Raw genomic sequence first — 27,628 nt, forward strand, 5'->3', positions numbered from 1 at the left:
GGATTTTGCGTTCTTCCGAAGTTAGCATGGTTTTTTTGTTGCTTCTGCAACAGTGTTCCGACCTGTTTTGTGCGCCATGTGGAATCTGTTACTTGTCTTCTTAATTTATTTCGGATAAATCACTCAGCTGCTGTCAACACTATTTCCTTGAATTAAATCCGCAACTGTTCTACGCTTACATAGTTAGTGTGGAAGGAGTGGAGACTGTCTCTTAGAAAAGGATGAAGCGAATTTTTATCATCGGTTTTAAACAGAATGTAAGTCCCGCTTTGCAAGATACAGGTTCCTAGTTAGCATAGGGTCTTTTCCACTACCATTGACTCAGCGTAATTGCGCTGTCAGACTAGAACACAGCAGTTTCCGGTGATACTTGGTAAGTAATGAAGACGCTTCTAAGCACTGCTCTAGCTTCATTTACAAAGCACTCATCTTAAACAGTTCGGTTTGAATTTACATTTAATTTGATACAGCATTTTAGGGAGAAAATGCGAAGGTTTCTGGAATCTTGTTCGTCGTATATTTATCTTGGTGTAAATACAGATGTTTTGTATAGTGTGTCATCCAGGTAAGTGGCAACGCCCAGCACTTCCCACATAAGGAGTTACAAATACCTCTGAAATATCGCTGGTACGCTCGCAATTCGAAAGGGCAGGCGATTGTAGCAGAAGGGACCGAAAAGCGTGCTTATCACCAGCAAGTCTCCCGATGTCGCATCCAATAGAAGCTGTAAATATGCATCCTTGAAATCAATTTTCAGGAAGATTTTGCCCCCCAGCCAGCCGAGTAAGAATCTCGTCGACCTTTGGGATAGGGTAAGAATCAACAGTGGACTATGCGTTAGTGGCGTTCTTGAAGTCGCCACATTTGTGGAGGACAAGCGTGATGGGTATCGGACACTGACTGCTGAAAACAGCTGTCAAACGTTGCAGGTCTGCCCGTAGCTTATACCACAAAGCGAATGGGATGTTCCGAGCCTTGAAAAAACGGGGGGTGGCCGTTGGTAGGTAGGTGATTTGAGCTCCAAATCCCACGACGCCTATAGTAGAAAGCTCAAAAACTGAACGATACTTCGAGTGAAACGCGTGGAAATAAGAATTGTCCATGCCGGGCAGGCTGCTATTGGTTCTAGTTCCAAAGGATCAAAAATATCAAGTCCCACCAAGTCCATCGCCCCACGCATATCGACGACAAGGTGGCGCATCTTGCATGTTGTGACACCATGTTGGATGAGGGCTGTGCACTATCCCTTGACAACAACTATGGCGTTTCTGTAACTACGAGGGTTGTCAAGAAAGTAAATTCCGATCGGTCGCGAAGTGGACACCATAGTGAAAATCCGATGAAGCTTTGCACATATGTGTTGGGTAGTGTCTCTAGTATGACCGTCGATTGCATCAAGACGCTCTTTTCAGTTGTGAGCGCACTGTGAGCGAGTAAAGGTGCCTAGAACAACGATGTATCCCGCCAAGTAGGGGGCCCGATGAGAGGCTTCGCCTTAATGAATGCAGCCCACCTAACGCAACTGCCATGCACTTCCTTCTTCATGGCAATTCTCAGCCACACTCTGCAGGGCCAGTGAAGATGCTCCTGCAGCCTTTTGGATGGGAAGTGTTTGGTCATCCACAACACAGCCCTAATTGGCTCGTCCTGAGTATCATCTCTGTTTACATGAAACGCTGGATACGATGACAACCCTTGGGCGCAAGCTACGCGCTATAGACCAGCGTAGAGAATTATCGGAAAGCACAGGCGGCTGCCTTCTATGACGATAGTGTTGGAAATTTGTTATAACGTTCCGACAAATGTCTAAGTAGGAGCGGCGACTATGTAGAGGAGTATCTGGAAAGTGTAGCTAACTCTTGCAAATAAAATGTTTCTGATTTTCACTGTGGTTTCCATTTAGCGACCGATCGGAACTGACTTTCTGGACAACCCTCGTGCAAAGGCGCTGGTTGAATGTATGGACAGGAGGAGAGCCCAACCGCTAGTAGGGATTCCACACGACGATCGACGAGTTAAAACCGGTGTGGACTGGGTGGCTAGTGACGAATACCTGCAGAGATAGTTGTCGATCCCGCACGGGGAATATTACATGGATGTGGAGGACACCTAGGTCTATCACACCAGATTGCTCTACAGGGAAATCTCCCACCTTAGTGTAAACCACCTATGTCTTGGAGGAGGCTCGGTAGACCTGTTCTTTGCGGCCTCTTTTGCCACACGAGCCTCATTCTGCACGGTGGATCTGACACAGGTGCCTAGGATGCGTGACGAAACAGTGAATGCAAGAGTTCAACTGCTGTCGGAAGCGGTCTGAGAATGGTGGTTTACTAGGAAGGTGAAGCTCAGCAGAGTTTAGGGGCTGGTGGGTCGGTGGGCGGTAGATGAGGAGGGTGGCTTAGACGTGAGTTTGATTCCCACGCGCATGATCATGTCGCAAACAAGCGGCGTGGCATACGTGTGTTGACAGTTATCGTCAAGATCTACTCCCGATATGATTGCCCCTGTTGCTTACGGCAGCTAAAGAATTTGTGCAGCACGTCCGCAACGTGCAATTGGGAGTCGAGATACGCTTTCAAGCAAAATTCCAATTCTTCATATGGCAGGACGTGCTGTTCTAGTTCAGACTTTAATTGCAGGAGAGGGCAGAGTAGACTTCTGGTCCAACTCAGCCGAGGAGGAATGCCGGACGATTGGCGTCGCTAGAAATACCATAGCCAGAAAATGCTGCTCGAGGCGGGCCATATAATTGGCCCAAGGTTCCGCTTTCTTGTCACAAGCCGGAAATGGTGGAGGAGCTCCGCGGAAGGCTTTAGCCACACAGTTAGTTCGAGAAGAGTGTTGTGATCCATCAGCGGATTCTGCGGTAATGTCCGCCATTGTGTTTACCAGCCTCTGCGTGACGAGCTGCATATCTCGCAGGAATAGCAACACTTAACGCGTCAAATCGAGCCGTCCGGGAACCGGGCGTTCTGCCGTAGGAAGCAAGAAGATCTGCCATGTCTGCTGACCTGGAGGGAGTTAAGAACAAAGCTACTCAGACGTGACCATCTGGATCCAAAGAAAACCTCGTCGCCAATCTGCAATATCTCACATAGTGAGATGCTTGGGAAACACGTTTCAAATCAATAAGATAAAGGATATTAACTAATCAAAAAGCGTCTTCTCATAAAACTTAATATCAAACTCTCTCAGACTTCCATCAGGCATTCGCCTGGAAAACAACGAAATTAATCAAGATTAAGGGACGTAAAGACTAATACAACGAATTTTCCCGTTGGAAGGAAGGAGTGTGTACTCGGCAGCAGCTGCCCGAAGATACTTCAGGAGGTGTCTCTGGAGAGGTTCGAAGTCCCGCCGCAGTGATACTGACTGAAGGGCTAGTATTAGCCGGGATATGAGTTGGTACAGAGCGTCGGCGGAGAACTGCTGCAGTGAAGCTGGACCTCTGTTAACAGCCACGGAGCAGAGGTTTACTTCTGGATTTATTTTCGCACACGTGATTCGGCGTTGTAAGTAGATCCCCAGCGAGGAGAACCTCTGGCTGCGCTTGCTCCTCCATCAGTTGCAACGTGACACTTGCCAGCGGCCGATGTCTTGGGAGGCGACGCCTTGGATGTCCGCAAGCGCGCGATGTTCCTCCGTCTGCAGGGTTGCCTGTCCATCAGGCGCACTTCTGGTATAGGAGACTATGGGTCTGCCTACCGTGGTCCAGTCGCAGCCTGGATGGGCTGGAGATCGAGCTAACGTCCTCTCAGCTCCGAACCACTGGGATATGATAGCGCCAGCTACCGCCCTCCAGTCACCGGTCCTGAGTTTGATTCTGGACTACTTCCATCTATAGCCTGAGCTGCACACCAGCGTGTTCCAACTGCAGTTAGAGCAGAAGCGCAGGGGCGCTGCAGCCTACCACAGCCCCGAGGCGGTATAATGCGTTGTTAGCAAGTAAAAAGATAGGTGTACCATCACCAGTCTGTCCGGCCCAGAGGTGCAGAATCTGTACCCGCCTCCCGTGGGTACAGAAGCTACGCTTGCCCAAGACAAAAAATTCTCACCACTGGCTACATTCATGTTCTGCACATACTGTTCACCTCCATCAGAGAACTACATACCCACATTTAGTCCACACTTTTACGCAATGAGCGGGAGTGGCCGAGCGGTTCTAGGCGCTACAGCCTGGAACCGCGCGACCGCTACGGTCGCAGGTTCGAATCCTGCCTCGAGCATGGATGTGTGTGATGTCCTTAGGTTAGTTAGGTTTAAGTAGTTCTAAGTTCTAGAGGACTGATAACCTCAGCAGTTAAGTCCCATAGTGCTCAGAGCCATTTTTTTTACTCAGTGAAATTAAGCAGTCGATTTTCAGGGAATTGAATTAGAAAACAATACACTGTAAGAATTAGACAAGTTTTGCTGTTTTATAAGCAAGAGAATTGATGGTAGCTGAACGAGAGTGAATATCAAACTACAGACTAGTATTAGCAACAAAAGCATTTGCAGAAAAGAGAAATTTATTAACATTTATTATAAATGTTGGTTTTAAGTGGCGTTTTAAGAAGGCATTTGACTGGAATGTAGCATGATAAGGATACGAAATGTAGATGATAAGAAGTTAAACGTGAATAGAATTCAAGCTTTTGAAACATGTAGCTACATGAAAGTAATGAAGATCAGATGAATAGATAGAGTAATTAATGAGAATGCAGCTAACAGAATAGGGGAAAAAAGAAATGTATGGCACAACACGACCAGCGGAAGGGATAAGTTGATAGGACACATCCTGCAGTAGAAAGGAATAGTCATTCTGATAATGAAGGGCAGAGTGGAAGTAAAAATTGTAGAGGCAGATCTAGGGATGTCTGCAGTGAGCAGATTCAAATGGATACAGATTTCAGTAGCTGTTCACTGATGAAGAGACTTACTCATGACAGACTTGCCTGGAGAGCTGAATCGAACCTATCTTCCGACTGACCAACAACGACAACTATGTTTAAACCTAGAAGTCTACCATCGCAAAGAGTACTATGTGGTTTCAAAACAGTAATACCTAACAAAATTTAAGCATTCGTTTCGTCTTTTCTGGTATGAGTGATAGTTTGTTGTCTGTGTCGACGATAAATAGCTATTTGGCTGCAAAGATAAATATTTTATTAACATTTGCAAGTGTATTAATCTCTTTCTGCAACACACTCGAGTTAAGTAACTCCTGATACTACTTCTAGCTTTTTAGAAAGCCTAGGCGATTTCATGGTAAAGTGTAGCTTATTAGTTCCTACAGAATACTTAAGCAAGAATTTTTCCATTTTCCTCATTCATTTCCTGTACATCCTGTGAGTTTAGACGTTTTTTATAACCACGTAGATCGACTACAGCTTTAGACAACAGTTATATGAAACACAATAAGACAAAGATATTTTTTCTGAATTAAACCTGCATTCCGTTGCTTATTGTTCACTGTACTGAAACTTCCTGACAGATTAAAACTGTGGGGATACTATGCCACATATCTGTGCTGGAGAACCTCTGTGTATATGCGAATACAGGGGAAATATATTCATACTTCAAAAGGGTGAAGTGGGTCGACGACAAACACGTGTGCATATCCTGTCGATAAAATACAATCATGTTAGAAGACACGGGTCCAGGTTCTAGTTACGAATTAGCAGTTACCTGTCACCTTTCAGGAGAGGGAACTTCGTTTGACCTTGAGAGTACATGGAGATGAGCTACTGTAGATTAATATTCTTATAATAACAACTCAGCCAAAGCGATTATTTACTTTCGTGGGAAGAAGAATGAAAAATAATAACAACAAAATCACAGTAACTGAAATAAATAGGAGTTACGAACTTTTGAACACGTTTATGTGGTCACATAGCCGGTTTTTGGCTTTGGAAGTTAGCTGCGAATAAACAATTTGGCTAATGCGAACTAAACATACTTGGAAAACATTTTTCTAATCAAAAACTTCCTGTCTTCTCAGATTTTGTGGCAACAAATAGATGCATTACTATTAACTCGTAGGAAATTTTGGCGATGTCTGATTCTTTTAAATTTATTTCATGTACTACCGTTCAGTCGTTAAGCATAATAAAGAAATAAAACCATATTCCACTAACAGGCTCTTAGAGAGATAGCTAAAAAATTCAAGATTTTTGGCATAGCAGAGCTTCGAAAACTTTTCAGCAGAAAGATACAAACCTGAAGAGGCACATTTCGAGAAAAGTAATAAATCCGGAAAACCTTTTACGCAGCAACAAAATAGTTTATGGAGCATAGGCATACCTGCAGCTGTCACATATTCTTTTTATTATCATTACTGTTACGACATTCATTCCCTAAGAAGATGTCTTCATATTAGATGGCTGACTTTTTAGGACTTTCCTTCCGTTCTGTGAGGAGTACTTAGAGTACACCCCACGTCACTTCTCCAACCCCTTTACCTCCGGCTCAACAATGTGCGAGTCACTTTCGCTTTCAAGCTTCCCTCCTGGAATTGTTCGATTTCACTCCTGTGAGAATGATTTTATGTAAGTGAGGCTGTGTCAAATGTATTATCAGAGTTAGTTCTATAATGAATTTGCAACCTTTTTATACGAGCAAAACACTTGTGTTTTTGATTTCACCTTTTTTTCCGACCGCAACGTTTCTCATTCTATTTGCTAAAATGTCTGACGTTTTGCACGTGGTAAGATAACGTCTTAGTCTCGCAACGAACAACTTACCTTATCATAGTTTATTGTGGATAGTTCATTGTGGTCGTTGTCAAATCTCACCATCGATCAAGCACCCATCCCTGATTTACAGATGTTGTATTGTTTTAATTTTGTTCGCCTTGGACATTATCGTCATATTTCTCAGTGCCACGTACGTATGCGTACAGAGACTAACGTATTAATGAAGAAAATTCACGGAGGAGACCACAAGTCGATCCGGCTGCATACAGGAGTGCCTCCACGTTTAAAAAATGGTTCAAATGGCTCTGAGCACTATGGGACTTAACATCTGTGGTCATCAGTCCCCTAGAACTTAGAACTACTTAAACCTAACTAACCTAAGGACATTACACACATCCATGTCCGAGGCAGGATTAGAACCTGCGACCGTAGCGGTCACGCGTTTCCAGACTGAAGCGCCTAGAACCGCACGGCCACACCGGCCGGCCCTCCATGTTTGCTACGTACACGTAGATATATTGTACGTTAATACGTTAATGTGTGGTGGGCTGTCTACGAGTCATATTTAAGTAGCGGACGTCGCGTACACTACAAGTCGACTGCAGAATGTCCAGGACTACGTGGGGCACTGCGCGAATCCATCAGACCCATCGATAAAAAACTCCAGTCCGACAACTCCCAAAAGCTGAATCTGTAGTCCTCTACTATTAGAACTGTCATTTGAGTGTATCTATATCCTTTAAAGGAGCATAATGGCGCCTGTTCTGCACTGTGCTTAAGTTACATCACCATATAATCTCAGAGAGACTCTCTTATTTCCTTGAAGATACTCAAGTGTGATTCCACGTCCACTGATTATTGTGCAGAATAATCTGTTCTATAATAGCTAAATCTCATCATATGCACAGTATAATTCTCTCGCATTAAGACGACCCTCACAGGGCTCCTAACAGTTCCCCACTGCAACCCACATTCCTAAAATCAGTTCTGTTCTCGCATCCAACCTACACTGTCTTCATCAAAATCTCATTATATACGCCTGGTTACACGAAGCTGGTTGTTAAAGGTGCAGTTAACCAACAGCAAGGCCAACGCCAATTTCTTCAACAATGACATGAACATCATGTTGGTCACCACTGAAGTCATCATGATCATCTATTTCTAATTCTGTTAGCCACATTGCAGCATATTTTAATGATTTAATAATTATTTTTTAATTACAGTAATGTGTTTGGCTGCAGAAATGCTACTTAGTGTGTGGCTGTCTCCCATGAACGAATGAAAGATAATACTGGGGAATAATGGAGATACACAACATATTGCCTAGTGCTCTCTTTTCTGCATTTTCTTCGATACACAATTTTACATGACACAACTATAATAAGTGTTTATATTGTTCGTTTAGTATGTAAAGACTCTAGTGCCGTAAAAATTAAAAAAATAAACCATTTTGCAAAAATCTTCGTTTTCAAGGATATTTCGGAAGCTTGTCACCGCCAAGCGGCCCCTTTATATATTAGCACACATACATTTCTAACTGAAAAAAAAAGAACTGTATGGAAAGGGAAAAATGAGCTGATATAGAATTCAAAAGTAGCTAAACATCGGGAAAATTCCTGGTAAGGTAAGTCTAAACAATATGGTGATAATAAAGTTGATTATCTTTTCTGAAAGAATACTATATATTGCTAATTGTAGCTCTCTACGACAGAAACCAAAATACAATGAAATTTATTTAAGTAAAAATTTGTCTGTTCTTAAAACAAATGTTCATAAGTCCAAATAAGGTTTTTAGGGAAAGGAAAGTGGAAAAACTAGCTCTGAAAATTGGGAAATTTAGGAAAAAGTGAAAGTATATTTTTCTATGGGATTTTTGTATGAACTCAAGACCATAACTAACAATTCTATCGGTGGATATTCTTAATTCAATATTGTTTTGTCTGTTATGGTCCTGGAAAAGCTTTCAGGAAAAAAAATCGTGACGGTTGAAAGGTAAGTCGGAAAATTCGGACAAATTACAAGAATATTAATGTATGTATACGCTCTGGATCACAACTGACGATAGGAACAATATATTTCGTTGATTATCTTTTTGTTTTGTTTGTTATGCTCCTGGGATGGAAATAACTCAACTGAATGTTTTCAGTTGAAAGGTAAAAAAATATCTGTGAGATCTGGAGAAAAATCTGAAGAAACGCATTCCAGTCTAAATTAAAATTACGTTTGTTTTTACGTTGTGTTGCATCGCGATCTGTCGAACAATTGAAGTTGTTTTATTTCTGTTACAATTCGAATTTATTTCGCTACTACGAGCGTAAATGTCGTTTGACAGATAATTTTAAGATTGTGAATCAAGCCAATCGGTTATATAGCGACGAAAAATTAATTCAGTTGTTTATTTTCAGTTGAATGGTGATTGTCTTGTAAATTAATCGTAATCTTTCCATGAAATGAATAATGTTCCGTCGTTTTATCTCAAACATATTTACAGATTTACCTACGAACTAACGTGAGCTTTGAAGTGACAAACGGTTATCGCTCGCTGTGTGACGATCGACACAGTTGAATTGGACTGACGCAATGTAATCGAAATGCAACGCCGTCAATGAGACGGAACAACTTAGGTCGTAGAACTCGCAATTCTATAAACCAAACGAATTTTCCATCTTATCGAATTGCAGAGCAACGTGGAATCGATTATCACAAACATGTCCAGCACATATACAACAAGAAAGGTAAAATGCAAATGAATTTTAATAATAGTACAAGAAGACAAAGAAATTTTGCACTGAATACTCAGCAAGCTACGTTCCGTTACAAGATAACACTTGATTATAGTGCACATCAATCCGTTCCTACTGGATCGATGATCGTTGTCTGATAGCAATGTAAGGCATTGAAATATAGAAACGAAATCCTTGGATTCTGTTGCATGAGTGGCAATGTCAGATTTGCGCCGTTGGTCCCGCCACCAGAGACATTGTGCTCATTGTTGTGTGGAACAGGAACAGATTCCATACATTTCCCAACATAAATCCTAAATTACAACAGATGCTTCCAAATGAGTTCATTTGGAGCAACAAACGTGGTTAGGGGTAATTTAAAGTCCTTTTTCAAGTTAACTACAACACACTCATGTTTCAAACCATTCGACATTTCCACACAAATTGATTGTTCGACGACAACATTATTTTCGTCTTATATTATATAAATTTTCATTATTATATACATTTGCCTTTACAGATTCAAGGTCAAATAAATGATCGAGCAGGTTCGCTATTGCACCTGCCAGATGAAGACTAAAATTCTGCAGATTTATTTCATAGGCAGGTCACACACGAGATACATCACCGTTTTCCAGACAATAATTCAGTGAAAGACTAGTTATGCAGCTACCACAAACTTCGTTTCACCAACACAACAAACTGGTTGCATTTTTCAAAACCGCACTGATGGCATAGTGTCTGACACACGAAGTTGTAATAGAGCCGATAACCTACCTGCGGGAGAACAAGAAAAACGTTTCAGTGCACCGAGAATTTATTAAGCCCTCATTGTCGTCGTTGGCGAAAATTTGGAATCCTGTAACATCGTTCTACATCGGCAGAAAGATCAGCTACAGCGTGTGTACGAAATGCACCGATTATAAGCTGCGTTACACAGTATCCCATCATATTTTAGAAAGGTGAAGGAGGTTATCTTTTCTCGATTAAGATGACAAATCCGCTTACAGGCGAATAGCAAACCTATATTTTTTGTAATAAGATTAATTCATTTCACTGACCCAAAAATTCACTTACAGGCGCTGAAACGAAAATAACATCAGTTCAATGAACTGTTATTCATGTCGACTGATGGTTCGTGAAAATGAGAACAATCACATCTTGAAGTATCGGCGTCTGTTTCACCAACAATATGTTGATATGCACTTGTACATCAAAGCTGAAACAGAGCGACTGGCCTTTTATAAGACTGAACTAGACAATTCTCCGTTTCGAGGAGTATATTCACCTTCGAGATGCCATCAACGCTGACGGAAACGCACAGAATGTCTGCGAAATGACGATTCTCTCAGCAACGTACGTCGTAAGTCCCGACATATGCGTGAATACGCTCAAGATACCATTATAGCACATTAGATTTGTTCATCACGTTCACGTACAACCGCAGTGGACAGAGAATCGACAAGAGTTATTCCCTGGACAATCACCCATCGATCTCCATGACATCACTGCGAGAGTTTTCAAACAAAAATTGAATTCACAGATGGATTACAGTATGAAGCATTCGTTGTTCGGCGAGACAAGCTGTTGGATGTATTCGCGGCGGAAATTTCCAATGATGAAAAAGATCGAGCCTAGCATGAGGCTATTACTAAGAACACGGTTCATGGCGCCTCTGGAGCATTAAATAACGATCTTCCGCGTGTGGTCGACGGGAAATGTTCGAAGCGTTATCCACGAGCTTTAGTAGCAGAAAAAATTAACAGTGTATCGTTCCGGATCGACTGCTGATTCGGACAATGAAAGACCAACAACTGTCAAAGTGAATGAACAGGACATTGAAGTTGATAGTCGTTGGATGGTTCAGTATTCGACATTGTTCTCGAAGACACGCAAAACGCACATCGAATTTTGCAATTCCTTGAAATCCATCAAATACATCTGTAAGCATGTGACCATTTTCTCATTCGCCATGCGTAGAAAACATCCCACTGCTGTTCACTTCGCTGTATTTCTGGAGAATGCACAAAGTATATACTTGACTGTGGAGAATGTATTACAACGAGCTGATTGACCGCCATCCACAACACTGACCAGTTGTTTTGAAATATGCCAGGATGGTGACTTCGCCCGAACGTTGTTATGTTCCGAAATGCTAAACTGTTGTACTTTGAATCCACCGTCAAAGAAGTTTCAACGAAGGAAACAAGGAAATCCATATCCAGGTTACCCACATTTATTTTCCAACTATGCGTTAGATTACATTTACATAGTCTATTAAATCAATGACGAGTTTTTCTATTTGCGTTTCCTATTAGTCAACGTTAATGGCCCAGCATCATTCCATCTTCTACGAACTGTTAATGGCAAATTGTGTGGCACATTAGAGAACCGTGTCAACGTTTACGACTGCTAAAGAGTGACACTCCTTCGGATTACCGCCTCGGACATATTGTGACTCATCAAATACGAACATCGTTTTCGATAATTCGCTCAACATGCTTCCCATCGAAACCGATTGATTTGTGGACCAAATACAAAGATGATAAGTCTAATGTTATTTTGCAGCAAATACGTAGTAGAACATCAAATTCAGATATGCCACTGAGCGAAGAAATTCACAACGAGGCATTGATATTAATTGAGGACACATGCATAATGATATCGAACAAGGCATTACGTCAATTAGGCACAACAACGCCCGATCTTCCGATGCAAGACACATTTAATCAAGAGTTGAAACGAGGAAAAAATATGGCTGCGACGCTTTGAGAGAATCTGAACGAACGTTTCGCTGTTCAGTCCACAACAAAAATATGCGTACGACAATCTCATAAAAGTTGTGAACGACGGAACTGGAGAATTTCCTTCTTGGACGCTTCCGGTGAAACAGGAAAAACTTTTTTAATCGCATCCGTTTTGACAACGTTTCTCTTGCAGAATGAAACTGCACTTGGACTTGCTTCGTCAGGAATTGCGCCTATGTTGTTAGCAGCCGGTCTAACACCTCATTCGGCACTCAGATTGCCGTTCAACAAGCAAATCCATGAAACTCCAATGTGTACCCTTTCGAAGAACTGTGCGGCGGTCAAAGTTCCGCAGCAGTGCATATCGATCTTTGGAGGCGTTAGACCGAACGGTGCCAAATCTACGAAACAATCAATACCGCTTCGGTGGTACTACAATTCTGTTGGTAGGTGATTTTCGGCATTCATTGCCAGTGATTCTATGGCCACCCGATGAACTTCATACATGTTTGAAGTCGTCCTTTTTGTGGAAACGTGTCAAGATACTCAATTAACACTCAGTTAAGTATGAACATACGTGTTGAGATGCGAAACGACCGATCTGAAGAAGTATTTTCATGGCACCTGCTGGACATTGGCAATGACAAAATCCCCGTTGACATTTCGAATGGCTGCTTTACACTCCCCGTCGATTTTTGCCAGTTCACCGAATGAATGATTGAATTCACCGGAAAAGTGTTACCAAACATTGCTCAAAACGACAAAAATCATGCTTGGTTGAGCGAACATCCAGTACTGGTTGCAAAAACCGTGGATGTCGACGAATTGAATTTCAATATTCAAAATTAAATTGCAGGCCAATTGATGTGGATTCCATTACTAGCCAAGATGATGCCATCAAATATCCTCACTGGAATTGCCCGGATTGCTGCCTCACAATCTCCAACTGAAAGTCAGATTGGTAATCGTAATGTTGACAAATGTCAACCAACTACGTCTTAGTAATGGCGCTCGGCTTGTGGTAAAGAATCTGATGAGGAACATCATCGAAGCAACAGGAAAGTAAAGACGACACGTTTTGATACCACCTAACCCAATGATCCCAACCGACATGACATTTGCCTTTAAACGCTTGCAGTTTCCGGTGCATTCGCAATGACAATAAACAAATCACAAGGACAATCACTGCGTGTTGTTTGCCTCATTGACCTTGAAAATCCATGCTTCCTGCGTGATCAAATGTACGTCGCTTGTTCCCCTGTCGGAAAACCATTAGCTTTGTTTGTTACCGTGCCAGACAAGAAAACAAAAATATCGTGTATCACAAAGCATTGCCATGGACGTGATGGCGATGTGACAGCAAAATAATCGAAAGAAAGCATTTTTTGTATTGACTGCTTAACTGAACATAAATCTTACAACCGAGATTGAAACGTAAATAAAACACCCGACATTTCGATTTCAAATGTAATGGAAGAAAATAAATAATTTGGTGGACATGAAATTTTAACTCAATTAGACTTAAATTATGGAACAAAACCGCATAGTTCCATATCGATCACATTCCAGACACATGACGCATTTCCAGTATTTCAGCGTTCTAATGCGGAATGAAGTTATCTCAAATGTAAAATTTCCCACTGCTGTACATCTGAATGCACTTCTCCTCAAAATGAATATCCATGGACACAATCGTAAATAGGTGCTAAAAAAAACGTCGTCTTCTTTTACTTTGGTTACACATTCCCAACAGCTTTCCACAAATTCACAAAATGATCACAAACAAATTTATTGAAACTCGACATCTATCGCGTCAGCTAGTTAGGGATGTAAAACACCAGTTCCATTGCATACTGAACTGGAAACAGCATTTTCCGAAAATTGTCTGGAATTATTGAATTGTGTGACAAATCAGTTACACAAAAAATGCCAATACCATTGTCACAAATGCTTCATTAATAAGAGGTGATGTAAGTTACGTATGTGGCTCACAGTAATCTTTTTAATCTAAACTGACGTGAAATCACTTATCTTACGCGATACCTTTATAGCAGAAGGAGAAGAAAACAGAGAAAGACCAGGTGAAGCACAGGAAGAAGGAGAGGAAATTTTTGTGATTGTATTTCGTTTTATTCAACGTTAGTCACTCCTTATCTGTGTTTGAATTTTATTAGATTTTGTGGCGTTCCAGAACAGTTATTAAGTGCTTCTCTCGTAAGTCATCGCTTTGTATCAGAAAATAGCTACTTCCAGATGTCAGTGTGTTTGATAGTGCGTAGGTGGCAGGCAGCCTCACGGTTGCCCAACGACAGAGTGACAAAGCAGAGAGCGGAACACAGCTCACAGTATGAGGTCATTCTGCCTTATCAGCCCAAGCTAACGCAGCTGACGAACTGTTGAGTTGTGAATCATCGAATCTGTAGAAACCCTGTTGTTACCGCAGTTTATAATCCAATGAATGAACTAAGTGCCTTTCGTTCTCCACCCGCACTCGTGAATGACCCGAAAGGTCGGAAGTACGATCCTAAGGACGTTAGTCAGCCAACGAATTCCTTGGTGTGTTTGCGTAATCACCCGTCGGACTTGCAGTACCTCGGTACCCCCTCGGTGTCAGTAAGAAATGGTCACAGAATACGTCATTGTATATCCTGAACTTATAAAAAGAAAAATACCAGAATAATAAAAATTTGAATTACTTAATGCCAAAATGATAGTGGAATTAAAAAAAAACGAATAATAGTAAAAAATGTGACACCTTAAGTTTTGTTTCATTTATCTAAAGCATAATAATTAACAAAGGAGATGAAAGGTATCGGTCACGGTCTATTAGTAGGAATCTATGTCTAGGCACTTAACGGTGTGTGACTGACGGTACTTCTGGTACTACTAACTGATCCCCTTTCCCTGTTCCACTCACGAATGGCGAGTGGGAAAAATGACTGTCGTTAGCCTCTGTATTAGTTCTAATATCTCATATTTTCTCATCGTGGTCATTTCACGAGAAGTATGTGGGAGGAAGTAATATGTTGTCCGACTCTTCCCTCAAATTTCAATAGCAGACCTCTCCGTGTCGCACAACGCCTCTCTTATAATGTCTGCTACTGGAGTTTGTTGAGCATCTACAACGCTCTCGCGCTGACTAAACGATCCCGTGACGAAACGCACCGCTCTTAGTTGGATGTTCTCTGACTTTTCTATCAGTTCTACCTGATAAGTATCTTAAACAGATGAACAACATTCAGGGATCGGTCAAACAAGCGCCTTGTTACCACTTCCTTCGTGGATGACTTACATTTCCTTAAGATTCTTCCTGTGTATCTCGGTCTGGCATTTGCTATTTCTAGTAGGAATTATAATGCTATTTTACTAAAATGATTTTGTAAAACCATACAAAAGTCGAAATCAGAATGGGCAGACTACAAATCCGTATCTTTATTCGCTTTATGTGAACACTTTTCCCCTTTTATATGCAATTTAGTAAAATATAAAGAATTTAACACACACAAAAGGAAATGAGTATTTATATTACATAATAACCTTCAATTTATATCAATGAATTACAGTCACATAACAAAAAGTATGGGACCTAAAATATCACTGAGTCATTAGAAGGGTCTTGTGTGGAGAAAAGCCTTCAATGTGAGATTGAAAGCATATGGTTGTCTGTAACAGTCTTCATTTTTTGTAGAAACCTACTGAAACTGTGTGTATTAAAAAACTAAAAACCCCCCTCGATTGCGAAAAAAGCACCTAGTGTTAAGTGTTAACCCAGGTTTCCGCGTAGATAACTACACCTTATGGCGGGTCATGGCCCATCGAACATAGGCCGGTGTGAGGTGGAGCGTACACCATTGAGGTTTTGACTTTGTACATATGTACTGTTTGTGTTTTCCTTTTCTTTTTCGTTTATAAATGTATAGCTATGGTGTTCTTTTAATCACTGACAAAGGTCTTCTTAGGCATTTTTGGCTTTTATTGTTGTTCTGAAGAAGGTGTAATTATCTACGCCGAAACCTGGGTTAACACTTATCACTAGGTGCTTTTTCGCAATCGAGGCGGGTTTTTAGTTTTTTATATATTAACCAACGATTGCAGACGCGCTGCGATGTTGAAGGTTCTTAGAAACTGTGTGTCATAGAGAACTGCATACAATTTTGATCAGTACTTTAGGACATTCTCTCAGAATATAGATCGATTCTCTGTATCTGATATCATGAATTCATATTGCTGTTCCATAGAAATAGATTCATGGTTTAAAACTCGAATCTCACAAGTGACTCGATGTGCTTGACGTCGGTGTAAGAATACCCTGCTTGTTAAATAAAGGCCTGTGTCAGCATAGGTAGTTAACACCACGTAGGGTTCAGACAGGTCACTTGTTGACTAAAAATATTCCTTGTGCCTTTGTTGAGTTGCCCCCAAGTATAAAAGGCCATGTTAAGATAAGGTCCGCTGTTTCCGCCAGTCACAGTTTGTCGGAACTTTAGTTAGTGCACGAAAAATAAATGAATTTTTAAACAAGAAAGAAACTGAAGTGTAGTTAGTAATAAATTAGAAACGTAAAAACAGATTATTTTTGTTCAACTTATTAACTTTAATCAGAATGATGGCTCTCTTTTTTGTCATCAACAACATTTTTTTGATGCTAGGAGAGCAGGTAGGGGCTGCCATTCAAATAGAGTTGTCCAGTTAGTCTGTTTCCGTACTTGTATTCTGTTAAATTTCGGACTGGAGAAAGAAACCTCACACAGATTTGTAGAGCTGAACATTACCTTCACTTTGCGATCAAACTGAACCGAAATGAGGTATTTCATTCGGTCCAGATGTCTTTCCACTACTAAACGATTGTAATTACTTTTCCATTCTGCGATCATTTATCTGAGTATCTGCTATTCCGGCGTTCATTCAATGACTGAAAAGAGGGACAGTATTACAGTTTTCCTCTGTGAAACATCCTTGGACGACCTAATTCAGTAATCCGGCCTCCTACCTGTTGTCTGCAGTATCGGTGCCACGGGCGTTAAGTTGTTCTTCCCACATCATAGGTTCTTGGAAACCCATTGGTATATGATGATGAAAGGGTGGGGTTTCATGTGAGTAAGCTGGGTGCATTGTTGGATGGAAAAGAGGATGTGGTGGGTAGAAGTGTGGCACACCACCACTGAATGAATGGGAATGTGGCATTCCATTGAAATTAATGGGATTAGAGATACTGGGTGCCAGTATGGTCACTGAGTGACTGACTAGGTGATTTCAAACTGCTGACTGATTTTACGTAAGACCAAACCAGCTTAGGGTTTTTAGTCAGCGTGTTTGGCAAAATTTTAGTTCCATAGTCACCGAACGTTTCTTTCATTTCTCTCCTTACGCTCATTTGCGCTTCGTTCAGCATTTGTTTGTCGGCTATGTTGAGTCTATACCTATCAATCGATTGAGATATTGCAAGATTTCTGTACGTCCCGTGAAATTTAGTTTCCATGCCACGATAGATTGTCAATCTCGCTGTTATGTCGGAAAGGAAATAAATGAATCTTTCCCCTTCTCTGATAAATTGCAGACGCTCATGTGCTTAACGCCGTGCTGGAACGTTTCCGCTTATTGTGGAGTCAACAACAACGAGATTCTTCCCTGAACAAAGTAAAGTATGTGTTGTTCACAGGAAACTCCCCGTGCTGGAGGAACGCCTGAACTCACCCCACCCTGTAGCCTCTCCCACCGCAACTTTCTCCCACCACCGCTTGTGTATCCCCACTTCAATGCCTCTCTTGCAGTCCACGCAGAGCACGGTTGACATTCAGTTTCAGTGAGGTCTCTGTGAACAGTTCAACTTGTCTTTGCAGTTCGAAGAACGTCTCAGTGCTTGGTTCAAGTTTTAGACTCTTTCTTAGTGGTATCGCTCTACAGTGCGTTATGTCCTCACAGGATGCCGCTGACGCACAAGTAGATCCTTCCGTGGCGGCTCAGTCTCAGCGTTTAACCCATGGACAGCTCTACTTACTAGATGGTTTTATCTCTAATCCCATTAATTTCAATGGAATACCACATTCCCATTCATTCAGTGGTGGTGTGCCACACTTCTACCCACCACATCCTCTTTTCCATCTAACAATGCACCGAGCTTACTCACATGAAACCCCACCCTTTCATCATCATATACCGATGGGCTTCGAAGAACCTATGATGTGGGAAGAACAACTTAATGCCCGTGAAGCTGTGTATGCTATAAATGCTCATCCTGGAGATTTTATGGTAATTGATGATGCACCATACGACGTCATTCCTCATTGTAAGTTTAATAGCGAGACAGACCCCATTCACAACAAACAACCACAGGGTGTTTCAAAACCCAGGGTTTCACAGCAGCTGCACAAGCACTCACAACCATTAGGTCAAGATCGATCAACTTCAGGAGCTACAAGCCAAAGGAACTCATCACATGCAGCACCATACACAGTCACTGAACGTGTCGTCACAAACTCCGGTGAGTATAATTTAATGCTTATGAATCCCTTCAGTTAACTATCTAAGCATACGAGTATTACACTATGTTTTTACCACTGACGTCTTTGTAATAGTTCCTGTCATTGTGTTACCATATCCATGAGATGCGCTAAAGTACTGCCAAACTATAGAATATCGGTACTACCACCTTGAGACAAATGGTGATTTGAAGTAACTGTCCTTAATCACAAACAAAATTTCTTATTTCACAGGATATGGTAAGGTACCTAAGTTTGATTTAGAATTTTGACTATGTAACATGCATGAAATGTCCTTGAGATTTACAATCTAAAAATCCTAAAGAAAAAAAGAATTCTAAAGTATACATGTTCTATATATACTGAGCATCATTGTGTACAGCCTGCAGCACATACATTTTCTCTGTGCATTTAGGTTTTAAGTCCTTCTATTTCAGGACTTAGTATTTCATATCATTTCTTATGTCTTATACACAGTCAGTTCTAGATTTCTAAACAGCGCAAAAATTATAATGACGTGAATTTATATACGAGTGTGGTTTGAGAAGTTCTAGGAATCACCACGAGATATCAGCGCTAGCGCAACGAGTTTTTCCCGTGATATTTATTAAACCGTTGCGAGTAAACACGTGCCACGTCACAGCTCTTGGAAGAGAGCTGTGGCTGTGACGCGCCACTGTTCTTGTTCCCGCATAGTGATTTGCGAAAATGGAAAAAAATCGAGATTCGAGCAGTGATTAAGTACTTCGTAAAGAAAGGTATGAAAGCAAAGGACATTCATACAGATTTCGAGAATACACTGGACGACTCTGCTCCTTCAAATTCAACGGTTCCCGAGTCGACAGATGAATTTAAATTTCGTTGTGAGAGCGCAGATGATGATCTGTGCAAGGGATGGCCAAATTGCGTCACTACTCTAGAAATCATTTGCAAAAATGCACAAAATGGACATAAAGGATCGCCGATTGAAAGCACATGAAAATGCTCATGCTTGCCAGATGTCATTTGAAAGGGTATGTCACATTTTAACCAAAGAATCATAAATGAAACAATTATGTGCAAAATGGGTGCTGCAACTCTTCCAGTGCCAACACACATGAGCAGTAGAACAAAGTTTGTTTGGGCCCACTCTCCATTGTTGCCAAATTTATTCAAGATGACCACCGGCCGGTGTGGCTGAGTGGTTCTAGACGCTTCAGTCTGGAGCCGCACGACCGTTACGGTCGCAGGTTCGAATCCTGCCTCGGGCATGGATGTGTGTGATGTCCTTAGGTTAGTTAGGTTTAACTAGTTCTAGGGGACTGATGACCTCAGATGTTAAGTCCCATAGTGCTCAGAGCAATTTGAACCATTTTTTTATTCAAGATGGCGGATCCAAAATAGTGGCGATAGATATGGCAACATCGCAATGACGTCATGTTGTGAAGTTCAGATTTTGGAGGGAAAATAGGTGAATTGGGCTACCACCACTAACCTAACCCCCCTATCCTCTCCCCTCCCCTTCCCAGAAAATGGCGGTAAGTTCAAATTCCAGCAGGACAATGCAACACACCACAGCTACCTCCACAAATCTAAGAAAATGGTGGGAAAATAGGTCACTTGGGCTAACTCCACTAACCTAAGTCATTCGACTGTCACCTCTTCCTGTGAATTGGTGGGAAAACGGCTCAGTCTTTTATTAAACTGTTTGAGGATAGTAATTTCATCCAGTTTGTTCCCCATGAGGTCCAGAGTCCAACTGACCTAGTAAACACTACTGCCACTAGAGTGTGCCATCATCCCTCCCATGTCGTAATCCAAGATGGCGGTCTTGGGGGAGAAAATGGCGGGAAAAGAACTAAGCCTGCACAGGGATTACTGTAGAGAGGAAGGAGGGTGCCTTATTTATTTCAGAACAATTTATTTAGGGATGAATTTCATGAAGTTTATTTATTAGACTAATACAAAACACTCACCCTGATGTGATTGAGGTCGCAGTAAATACTCTACAGACCTCCAAACTACTTGTAAATAGTGTGGTACACTGATGTTCAGAGACACAAACAACTCATAAATTATCGAAATACTGCAGTACACAACATACAGACATGCAAGCTATTTGCAGATCACTGAAATAATGCATGTGTAATGTTAAACAAATATGCACACAATGGTTACACATACGAAAATAATGTAGTGCACAAACACGCAGTGCATGTAAAAAATGCAACGTATCAGAAAACTGTGAGAACATGAGCACATGCTTTGCTGGGGCAGGCAGACGCAAGGCAGCACTGGAACACTAACCATTGCTATCACGTCGCTGCCAACGGCAAGTGAAAGTTGCGTCTATTTGCGGGTATATAATTAGAGTTCCTCGAGTGTTATACTGAAGTCACATGTCTATGTAAATTAGCCCCAAACCACCCACTGGACTCTGCACAGATGTTCACCATTGCTGGCGCAATTCCTCTCTCTATCTGCTGTCCAGCAAACACCTTACTGACCAGCGAGTCACACTCACAGATGCTGCAGAAATCTGTTCCATTACTTCCCAGAATAGCACAGGGTGCATTGTTCCTAGCGATCCTAATCGGACATGCCAGATGCCTCTGGCTGCGTATGTGCTTACCTAGCCACCACGTGCCCTGTCAGTCTAACGAAGGCCTAACTGCCAAGCAAGAGATGTCTGCACAGCTACTTACCTGAGAAGGTGCAGTTAAATGCTATACTGATGTTTCATGTCTATGTAAATAACAACCAAGCCCTCTCTGGATGCACTGTAGGAATCGTCTGCAATTCTTTCAGAAACTGCTAGCGAAAATACTCCAGAATAACACTGACTGTATTCTTTCCAATGCTCCTAATGGCAGAGCTCGCCCATCAAATATCAGCCCCTCACAAAAAACGTAAAGTGCCCCAGAAATAGATAACAGTCGCTTTTGTAGGAGCTTTTGTGGTGTCTCAGGTTGTGTGCATGGAAATTCTTGCCCAAACAGAACCTGTTTACGAGAACAGCGCAGAATAACGCCGAATGTATTCCTCCTGATGGTCTTACCATGGTACCCCATCCATCACGTCTTACCCTTCCTGAAAATCGTTAAGTCCTGCTTTCAACAAACATCTCAGAAACGGTAAACCTTCTCACCGCTATGTAGATGCTCCTTTGTCCTGCCATTAAGGATGTCTTCTGACTGAATGGAGCATTATGATAGGCTGGAATTGAATTTACCCGCCGAATTACTGATGCCGCCAGTGTGGAAGCACTGTCCAGCTTTTTTTTTCTGCAGACGAGACTTTCAGCAGCAATAAACTACTTTGTACAGATCACCATATTGCACCAACAATTAAATCCTACGAAGTGGCTTACAGATCGTCAAATACGGAAAGACTTACTCAATTACACCGCTCTGCCTCTGAGAGCGGGAGCTTGAATATTAGAGCATGAAACCGATCTCCAACCTGGCAATATATCACCGCACGCCATGTTCTTGTAGTAAAGACACAATTCGTATCCTGCACTATACACAATCGCCACTTTTACATCATTTATATAGTTATCAACCGCCAGACACTCATACATATAATGTGAAGACATACAGTATAAGCACATGCACTGTAGGTACACTCCTCACTGCACCAGATATTTCCCACGAGGTCGGGCAGGCATCCACACCCAACACATGACCAGAGCGCCCTCAGTGGACTGAAGTTACTCTCCAAACTCTTCTACAAATTTGGTGTTGGCTCCTCTTGGCACAAACGCGCTACTGTTTCTGGTCCCGACCTGCTTGCTTGCTTTTCTATAGCAATCTCAAGACCCTGGGATTACAAGAACATATGTAACTTTATTTGGTTTTCCAGAATATCATGCCATTTTCGAGGTATTTCTCGATATCAAGCACACAGCAATATCGCTCGCACTGTATAAGTCCGAAGACATAGACTGGAAATTATTTCTCTAGAAACCCGAAACTTTTGCCAGTTGAAGCGTGGTGTAAGTCACTGAGTAGCTGGAAATGTATCCCGTCTGTGAAGTCCTTTATGTGAAACCTTGAAAAAACTAGAGGAAACTGATATTTCCACTCGCAAATACCGATGTCAATGATGTAACAGATTCCAAATCATCCGTACAATTTTCAAAGGTAGTTAAGGTGTTTCTCATGTCTAGAGAACCAGCAAACGTGTCACCCAACCGTCTTTTACCTGCTAGATGCATTCAACACACACCATAATAGATCTTCTGTCAACCAAATAAAGACGGGAAATCTGATGAAGCAGTCAATCGGACAATTTACGTTGGAGGGAATAATGGTTCAGTGCAAACACAGGTCCATATTGAATCTTCTCAAATTTCCACATGATCACAAATGCTGTCCAATACATACTAAGTATGAGAGCGTTATTTGGCCGTCTAGAGGACGACATGGGTAATTCAGCTACATTCCTGCATCCCAACAGGCCTTTCCATTCAAACAGGTCCTGCCATTAACCGGAAATGTGAATCATTGACGTGACAAGCCACCACCAGCACGCCATGTACCCATAGGCATAATCGTCCTAGGAAATAGGTCACATATACAGGATGGCCTACTGATAGTGACTGACCCAAATATCACACGAAATAAGCGTCAAATAAAAAAAACTACAAACAACGAAACTTGTATAGCTTGAAGGGGGAAACCAGACGGCGCTATGGTTGGCCCGCTAGATGGCGCTGCCATAGGTCAACGGATATCAACTGTGTTTTTTTAAATAGGAATCCCTATTTTTATTACATATTCGTGTAGTACGTATAGAAATATGATGTTTTAGTTGGACCATTTGTTTCGCTTTATGATAGATGGCGCTGTAATAGTCACAAACATATGGCTTACAATTTTAGACCAACAGTTGGTGACAGGTAGGTTTTTTAAATTAAAATACAGAGCGTAGGTACGTTTGAACGTTTTATTTCAGTTGTTCCAACGTGATGTACCTTTGTGAACGTAGCATTTCTGAGAACGCATGCTGTACAGCGTGATTACCCTTAAATACTACATTAATGCAATAAATGCTCAAAATGATGTCCGTCAACCTCAATGCATTTGGCAATACGTGTAACGACATTCCTCTCAACAACGACTAGTTCACCTTCCATAATGTTCGCACATGCATTGACAATGCACTGACGCATGTCGTCAGGCGTTGTTGGTGGATCATGATAGCAAATATCCTTCAACTTTCCCCACAGAAGGAAATTTGGGGACGTCAGATCCGGTGCATGTGTGGGCCATGGTATAGTGCTTCGACGACCAATCCACCTGTCAGGAAATATGCTATTCAATACCGCTTCAACCGCACGCGAGCTATGTGCCGGACATCCATCATGTAGGAAGTACATCGCCATTCTGTCATGCAGTGAAACATCTTGTTGAAACATCGGTAGAACATAACATAGGAAATCGGCATACATTGAACCATTTAGATTGCCATCGATAAAATGGGGCCCAGTTATCCTCCCTCCCAATACGTCGCACCATGCATTAACCCGCCAAGGTCACTGATGTTCCACTTGTCGCAGCCGTCGTGGATTTTCCGTTGCCGAATAGTGCATATTACGCCGGTTTATGTTACCGCTGTTGGTGAATGACGCTTCGTCCATAAATATAACGTGTGCAAAAAATCTGTCATTTTCCCGTAATTTTTCTTGTGCCCAGTGGCAGAATTGTACACGACGTTCAAAGTCATCGCCATGCAATTCCTGGTTCATAGAAATATGATACGGGTGCAATCTACATTGATGTAGCATTCTCAGAACCGCCGTTTTTGAGGTTCCCGATTCTCGCGCAATTTGTCTGCTTCTGATGTGCGGATTAGCCGCGACAGCAGCTAAAACACCTACTTGGGCACCATCATTTGTTGCAGGTCGTGGTTGACGTTTCACATGTGGCTGAACACTTCCTGTTTCCTTAAATAACGTAACTATCCAGCGAAAGGTCCGGATACTTGGATGATGTCGTCCAGGATACCGAGCAGCATACATAGCACACTCCTGTTGGGCATTTTGATCATAATAGCCATACATCAACACGATACCGACCTTTTCCGCAATTGGTAAACGGTCCATTTTAACACAGGTAATGTATCACGAAGCAAATACCTTCTGCACTGGCGGAATGTTACGTGATACAACGTACTCATACGTTACAGCGTCATCTATTACAAATTGAAAAAAGAGGTCCAATTAAAACATTAATATTTCTTTACGTACTACACGAATATCAATAAAAATGGGGGTTCCTATGTAAAAAGCGCAGTTGATATCCGTTTGACCTATGGCAGCGCCATCTAGCGGGCCAACCATAGCGTCATCTGGTTTCCCCCTTCAAGCTATATGTGTTTCGTTCTTTGTAGTTTTTTCGTTTTTGCTTATTTCGTGAGATATTTGGCCCAGTTACTATCAATGGACCTCCTTGTATTTTTGATCACTATACTTACAATTAAATGTTGCGATTGCTATCTCAGTTGAACGACATTCGACTATGAGTGAAGTAACTGAAATACACACTGCCGATGGCTGTGGCTCTGGAAATAGAAATATCTGTACCATTCTTATGATTTGACATACTCTCTCCTTTGCTATCACAGCATCCCATGTCAAATCCATACCTTCCTTATGACTGGACATAGTCATTTCCTTTGAACATGTCGCAACACAAAAACCTACTTTATAATCCTGATGCTCAAGGCAAACTTATTACGCTTCCCATACTACTAAGTATAATACTTGGCCATTAACTGATTGCTGGTGATACGAAATAGTACTGACCGAAAATCAGCGAAAGGTGGACATGTCTCATATGATTTTGTTGCGAGTGGTACCACTGTATCTTAGAAAGAGAGGTGTAATCACCTTACAACCAACCAGATGTTAAAAAATACGATTGCAACAACTATTTCATATTTATGAGCAAGCTCCATTCATTCACGATATGCGGAGTGTAGCAGTCTACTTCTGGTCAGCTGTAGATTAAATTGGCAACTTTGCTGCACAACAGGTTGGTCAAAGACAGTGAGACAGGGTCTTTTAGTCTCTAATTTTATCCTAAGGCTGCAAGAATGCACTTAGGCACCCATCCGCATAGAGACAGATCGTAAATTATGCAGTATGCTTGAGGTGCTACAATTATGTACAGTGCTCTCATTAATAAACGGTCACAATGCCCACATAGTACTAGGGACAGAAAGTTGGCTGAAACCAGATGTAAACAGTAATGAAATTCTAAACTCAGATTGGAATGTATACCGCAGAGACAGGCTGGACAGTGAAGGGGAAGGCGTGTTTATGGCGATAAGAAGTGCAATAGTATCGAAGGAAATTGACGAATATCCGAAAACAGAGAACCGAGTCGTGGCGATAACATATTAGACCTTCTGGTGACAAACAGACCCAAACTATTTGAAACAGTTAACGCAGAACAAGGAATCAGCGATCATAAAGCGGTTACTGCATCGATGATTTCAGCCGTAATTTAGAAATATTAAAAAAGGTAGGAAGATTTTTCTGTTTAGCAAAAGTGACAAAAAGCAGATTTCAGAGTACCTAACGGCTCAACACAAAAGTTTTGTCTCAAGTACAGATAGTGTTGAGGATCAGTGGACAAAGTTCAAAACCATCGTACAATATGCGTTAGATGAGTATGTGTCAAGCAAGGTCGTAAGATATGGAAAATAGCCACCGTGGTACAACAACCGAATTAGAAAACTGCTGCGGAAGCAAAGGGAACTTCACAGCAAACATAAACATAGCCAAAGCCTCGCAGACAAACAAAAATTACGCGAAGCGAAATGTAGTGTGAGGAGGGTTATGCGAGAGGCGTACAATGAATTCGAAAGTAAAGTTCTATGTACTGATTTGGCAGAAAATCCTAAGAAATTTTGGTCTTATGTCAAAGCGGTAGGTGGATCAAAACAAAATGTTCAGACACTCTGTGACCAAAATGGTACTGAAACAGAGGATGACAGATTAAAGGCCGAAATACTAAATGTCTTTTTCCAAAGCCGTTTCACAGAGGAAGATTGCACTGTAGTTCCTTCTCTAGATTGTCGCACAGATGACAAAATGGTAGATATCGATATAGATGACAGAGGGATATAGAAGCAATTAAAATCGCTCAAAAGAGGAAAGGCCGCTGGAGCTGATGGGATACCAGTTCGATTTTACACAGAGTACGCGAAGGAACTTGCCCCCCTTCTTGCAGCGGTGTACCGTAGGTCTCTAGAAGAGCGTAGCGTTCCAAAGGATTGGAAAAGGGCACAGGTCATCCCCGTTTTCAAGAAGGGACGTCGAACAGATGTGCAGAACAATAGACCTATATCTCTAACGTCGATCAGTTGTAGAATTTTGGAACACGTATTATGCTCGAGTATAATGACTTTTCTGGAGACTAGAAATCTACTCTGTAGGAATCAGCATGGGTTTCGAAAGAGACGGTCGTGTGAAACCCAGCTCGCGCTATTCGTCCACGAGAGGGCCATAGACACGGGTCACAGGTTGATGCCGTGTTCCTTGACTTCCGCAAGGCGTTCGATACAGTTCCCCACAGTCGTTTAATGAACAAAGTAAGAGCATATGGACTATCAGACCAATTGTGTGATTGGATTGAAGAGTTCCTAGATAACAGAACGCAGCATGTCATTCTCAATGGAGAGAAGTCTTCCGAAGTAAGAGTGATTTCAGGTGTGCCGCAGGGGAGTGTCGTAGAACCGTTGCTATTCACAATATACGTAAATGACCTTGTGGATGACATCGGAAGTTCACTGAGGCTTTTTGCTGATGATGCTGTGGTATATCGAGAGGTTGTAACAATGGAAAATTGTACTGAAATGCAGGAGGATCTGCAGCGAATTGACGCATGGTGCAGGGAATGGCAATTGAATCTCAATGTAGACAAGTGTAATGTGCTGCGAATACACAGAAAGAAAGATCCCTTATCATTTAGCTACAATATAGCAAGTCAGCAACTGGAAGCAGTTAATTCCAT

Source organism: Schistocerca serialis, chromosome 3 (genome assembly GCF_023864345.2).
Source record: "Schistocerca serialis cubense isolate TAMUIC-IGC-003099 chromosome 3, iqSchSeri2.2, whole genome shotgun sequence".
Taxonomy (NCBI): Eukaryota; Metazoa; Arthropoda; class Insecta; order Orthoptera; family Acrididae; genus Schistocerca; species Schistocerca serialis.